We start from the raw sequence: 6,266 nt of genomic DNA on the forward strand, positions 1-6,266 counted from the left end.
TATTTCCTTCCTATTCATTCTTGTACGGTGTTGAGCACTCGTGTCAATTTGGCACCGAGGAGTTGCAGTGGTACTACCAACATGGAGCAGGATGTTCTGTCATTTCGGCTCAGTAGCTGTATTTTTGATAGGATTGAGGCTACGCGCAAATTGCTATGATGTTCAGACGTTGTTATCGCACAGTGTTGATGTAATAGTGGGGTGTTTGTTTATGTGTCAAGGCAGTAAACCACTTGAAAGGGCGATTTCTCAGCACATGATTTAGAAGTTCAACGTTTATTTCCAGTAAATGAAAGGCAACCAGACTATAAATATTCAGGTTTGGGTTGATGGAGTAACGAGACTTCGTATCTTCGAGCGTGGTGGAATTTTCATCTGTGACGTGGTGTCTTTGTCCTTGTTTGAATGGATTAAGTTCGCTGGTGTTATGGTCTTCTTCAATTCGCCTTTGGGGCAGGGTATTGTGAAAGGACACTGGGGAAAGCGGTCGTCAGATATAGCGGTGTGCAGCGGTTCAGAATTGAATCGGTGTTTCTAATATGACGGCTCGAGAAGGATGGTCTTCTAGGAGGTTTAGAGTTGGTAGCAATTCACTAGTTCCGGTGCTACAGGTATGGATTTGATTTGAGGTAACATTTGGGCAGCGAAGAATGAGGAATGACATGGCGAGAGGTGTCTCGCGGTGGTTGAATTACTAGCAGGTCAAGTATGAAAAGCAGAGGTCGAACAGTTACTCAAAGAAAATGGTTTAGCCAAAGTGGGAGTGACAGAGTAGCGTATGGATTCTGTGGTAGGATAGTCACATGACTTGAGAAAAGTTTAGAGTGATTTGGGATTCATGGTGGACAATGACTAGGTCTACAGACTTAATTTAGAATGTTGGCTACTATACTGAGGAAGATTGGATATGACATATAGGAGTTTGCTTGATATGAAGGGGGATGCAACACGACTTTAGATTGGAATGTGTTGTCGCACTTTTAGTTGATGTCAATATGGAGTGAACAGACCTGTACAGCTGGTGAATGACCATGGGCTCAGGAGGGTTTAATGATTTTGTAGTAATTGTACCCAGTGCAACGTCGTTAGAAGATGTCGGCATGGGATTTCCACAGGTGGGTTATCTCATGTGAGCAGGTTAGCGGTTGCATGGTGTTGATAAAGCTTCTACGAAGAATTTTACTGACTATCCGGTAGGAGGTCGAATATGTGATTGTGGTCAGTGATTCAGAATGTCCATGAAATGTCTAACAGAAAGATTTTGAGAAAATTGGGCGGGTTAGTGTGCGAGATCATGGTAATTGGGAAGAAGGAATCTTGGTGGGTTTTAGGGTTATGAAAATATAGCTTCAAGCTAAGTGGGGGACCCCCACCATCTATGATTGGATCACGTGGTTATCTGCTTGTGTGGTTTCTGGTCATCGGTGTATTGGTGGGTTATTATGACTAAGGAAAAAAACATCAGTGGTAATTCGAGCAAAGGATTTAAGGAATGTGTGATATACTTGGCCTTATCGATTCATGTTCAGGTTTTAGGAAGACTCAGAGTTTATGTCTCTTGTGGGGGGATGTGTACAAGGAAAAGAATTCAGTCAGGTGCTTCTTTGACAGGGTGTTCCTGTGCTAACAGTGCACTAGAGTTTGGATTATATTCGGGACCAAGTCAGAGTGGGTGACTCTCCACAGTGGTCCTAGTGGGTTCAAGAATTTAAGTGCAATGCCTAAGGACTTGGGATGTTCTATGTTATCATTGGGTATGTAGTGCAGTATTGGAGGAAAGGAGGAAATAGTTTCAGATTCTCGGAAGGTCTTGCAGAATGGGTGAACCAGTTGGAGATGTTATTGTGCGCGTAAGGAGAATATGATATGATTTATTAGTAATAAGACGATATGGTCTCGTGATACGGGTCACTCGGGATAAGAGAGGATTTGGTTCGTTATGTTTGAATGGAGCTATTATTATTTCTAAGGCATGTCGAGAATAAATTAGAAGAAGTTGGGTCGGTTAGTAATGGTTGAATCAGTATGATGGCAGCGATCAGTTTCTTTAACGTGAAGTTATACATGTAGTTCGTGGTTGTACACTTGGGCTTGAGCGCCACCACAACTTGGTTGATTTGGGAGGTATTTGATTCGAATGGCTTTATTATGTAAATGGATTTCGGAAGAGTTATGGCGGTCTAGATCACGACTTGAGGTTTGTATTTTTTGCGGTTTGAGAATTCAGTTGTGTGTTGCATTGGTTCTTCTAAAATGAGTTGAGTGAAAAGCTTTCTAGCCAAGGAAGTGTTTACTTTACTAGTAGTTCAGGAGTTATGATGAGTTCTGGTAATCTCGTATAGTAGAATAATAGGTGTAGTGAGCGGCATGGGGACTGGAAGCTGAAGGTCACAGTTGCGGTTCGGTGTTGATAGAATGTTATGAGCTCGGATGAGCAGGAGTGAATTTGGATATTCAGAGTAAGCTGACATTTTCTTTAGTGTCACCTAAGGAGGGCGTTCTGTGGAAGAGGCTTTGTGTATTGACTTGCGGAATCTAGCCTCATTTTACAGAATTTGAACGATTGGTGATATGGATGTGCCGACCTTGCTACCTGAGCGGAAGGTCGTGGGAGCATACCCCACGGGGGATTTGTATAAGTGTGACATGTTAGTCACTTGATTATTATAGATTGAAACCAAGTATGGAGGTTATGGTAATATCTCAAATGCGTGAGTTGATGCCTGCGAGACTTTCTATTCCTTGGGTTGTGGACCGTGTGAGTTTGTTCCGAATTTGACGGATGTTCTTATGTATCATGGATAGGTCATTGTGGGTCCTTGAAAGGTCATTTTCCTAGCATGGTATGATCAGAATCGGCTTGAGGTCCGTTGATGGGTCTAAATGTGGATGTGTGCTCTACACCAGGCCGGGTGGGTTCATTCAGCATCACGTTTCTTATGGGGGAGTCTTCGAATATTGGATGTTATTTTCGTCACCAGCTATTGCATGTAATACTCGATTGTGCCATGTGGGTTTAGGAGACAGCTTGATTATTCGCACATGTGTTGAGGTCCCATGCAACTATAGTGTTATGTGAGTAGGATGACCCTCGAGATGCAGGTCACATATCGCACCTTAGTTGTGCTTGAGTTTCGTAGCGTATGGCGTTATCCGTCTCCCCAAGATTTGTATTATGCACTTGACGTGCTTGTGGTTGATATTCGGACATTTCGTGAGTATAAGCATTATGGCTTGATGTGTGTTTTCTTTAGATCGCCGTGTTTGGATCGGGTTGCACGCCGGAACAGTGAGATGTTAAGCACGATTCTTTGTATTCATTTTGGGTGTTCTGTTTCTTACCTTTAAGAAAGGCTCATAGTGTTTGATGGTCGTTTTATTCGTTATGCGGGCTAGATAGTTCTTTTCCAGAGTTCGTTCTTCCTTCTGTGTCATTCCAGTTGCATTTTGTGGGCACATTGATGGCGTCATATGAAATCTTATATAGTGTCTGCGGTGGCTTATGGTCGGAGCAGCTTGTACTGGGTGAGACGAGATTAATGGACCTGGGATTAGTGCGATCGGATTTATATAAGGCATATTAAAGGGCAAATATTGTTATTTAGTTCAAAGTGATGTAATGGTTCTTGTTAGGAGAAGAGACTCAATGATTTGTTGATCCGGCAGGTGGTTATGAATTTCTACACATCTCTTCCGTCGTGGCAATATTGCAAGAGTTGGAACGGGACTTATATGCGTCATGAGATATGTTGTGAGCGTCAGATACATGGAATTTCGGCTACTGTTGTCAGGGGATGTTATTATGGTCATATGAATTATGCGGTGTCGGGTGTGAATTCAATAAGGGTATACAATCATGTTTTGGTATAGGGTGTAGTGAATTATATGGTATTCGTATGTTGAAAGCAGTCCTGGTAGAGGATTTTGGATGTTGGAATTTGGCTCTAAGGCTTATTTGACTAAATAATAGGGAGGATCTTTAGACTGGCTCGAGATAATGTGCTCAACTGGGTTATGGAGGCACGGGTAGGCACACGAGGTGTTGAACAGTGATTTCGGAAAGCTCCGGAGCATTATTTAGCACGTTCGAGGACGAACGTATGTTTAAGTGGGGGAAGAATGTAATGACCTGACCGGTCGTTTTGAGCTCTAGCGTATCGTTCGGTGGTTTGAGACCTTGGGTAGCTTCACTTCAGGTATTATGACTTGTATGTGAGGTCGGAATTGAGTTTAGGGAAGTTAGGAGTTGATTTGGAAAGAAAATTCTCATTTTGGAAGCTTTAAGTTGGAAGAGTTAGCGAAGGTTTGACTTTTGAGTAAACGGCCTCAGAATCGGGATTTGAAAGTTTCAAATAGGTTCGTATAATGATTTTGGACTTGAGCGTATGTTCGGGTTGAGTATCATATCACCCGGGAACATTTCGGCGTTTATTATGGGAAGTTAACATTTTGAAAGTTTAAGAATTTCATAAGGTTTGTCTTAAAGTGGATTTTTATGTTAGTGATGTCCGTTTGGAATTCCAAGTTTGGGAATAGTTCCGTATGGTGATTTTGGTCTTATGAGTGTGTCCGAATGTTGATTTGGAGGTCTGTAGGTCATTTCGGCGTCAATTTGCGAAAGTTGGAAATTGGATGATTTTTGGGAAGTTCGACCGGGAGTGGACTTCTTGATATCGGGGTCAGATTCCGATTCCGGAAGTGGGAGTAGGTCCATAATGTCAATTATGACTTGTGTGCAAAATTTGAGGTCAACCGGACTTGATTTGGTGCGTTCCGGTACAAGTTATAGAATTTGGAAATTTTAAGTTTGATTCGAGGCGCAATTCATAATTTTGATGTTGTTTGACGTGGTTTAAGGATTCGACTAAGTTTGTATTATATTTTGGGACATGTTAGTATATTTGGTTAAGGTCCCGAGGGCCTCGGGTAGATTCCGGATGGTTAACGGATTGAATTTGGGCTTATGAAAATGTTGAAGCTCCAGTCATCTGGTGTAACCGCACCTGCGAGGTTTTGGCCGCAGGTGCGGGGCCGCAGAAGCGGCCCAGGGGTCATAGAAGCGGAGCAGGGCAGCCAGGGGAAGGACCGCAGGTGCGGAGTTTTGGCCGCATCTGCACAAGCACAGAAGCAAAGCGTTGGGCGCATAAGCGGAAGAAGGCACAGGAGCGGAAGGGGGCTTGCACCTGCGATGTCGCAGAAGCGGGGAATGTTTACGCATGTGCGAGGCATAGTGTTTGGGTGATTTTTCGCAGAAGCGGTGGCGTGGTCGCAAAAGCGACGCCGCAGGTGCGGCTACTGCCCCGCATGTGCGAAAATATCGCTGGGCAGAATCATTTTAAGAGCGGGATTTGGCTCTTCTTCTCTCATTTTTCACTTGGTTGGGGCGATTTTGGAGAGCTTCAATGAGGGATTTTCATAATCTATGTCAATGTAAGTTATTCACGCGTATTGTGAGTTAAATAAAAGATTTATATATGGATTTAGACATGAAAATTTCTAGAAGTGTGGGATTTTGTAGGAAAACCTAGAAATTGGTATTTTTGGGTTTTGACCACGAAATTGGACATGGAATTGGGAACAAATCATATATTTGAGTTCGTAGTGTTATGGGTAATGATTATCTTCGGAAAGTTTCAGAATTCGGGCACGTGGGCCCGAGGGTGAGTTTATCAATTTTCTGAGCGGAGTTGAAAATTGTTATAAATTGATTTATTATGAGTATTAGAGTATATGTTCATGGAATTTCACATTTATTTACTAGTTTTGGAGCGACAGGCGCCGATTTGAGTTGTTAGAAAAGTTTTGGAGCCGGTTATGGAACTTCGGAGCGAGGTAATTATGCTGCAATTTGTGGGGGCTACGTACATATGAGGTGACAAGAGTCCGTACGTAGCTACTAATTATGCTTACGTCCGGATAGTTTTAGGACCCAATGCATGAACTATTTTGAATTTTTGCACCATACTTGTTAATTTAAAAGGCCTAAATTATATTAGGATTTGTTAGAAAGAAAATTATGAAAGATCTCTAGTGAAATTCGTATTGTTTTAGTATAAATCCTTAATAAGGTTTAGTCCAATGCTTATAAAGTATCCTTCTCTTCTTGTGGAGCGGGCCAAACGCCTCGGCAGTAGATAGATGCATATATGATTCGTGTCGTTCGACCCTCGGCAGTATACACATTATTCTGGATCGGGCCGTACGACCTCGGCATAAATCGTGCTTAATAATAATACTTGGTGTCTTGATATTTTGTTGTGGCTTGT

The sequence above is a fragment of the Nicotiana tomentosiformis genome, chromosome 1 (assembly GCF_000390325.3).
Source record: "Nicotiana tomentosiformis chromosome 1, ASM39032v3, whole genome shotgun sequence".
Taxonomy (NCBI): Eukaryota; Viridiplantae; Streptophyta; class Magnoliopsida; order Solanales; family Solanaceae; genus Nicotiana; species Nicotiana tomentosiformis.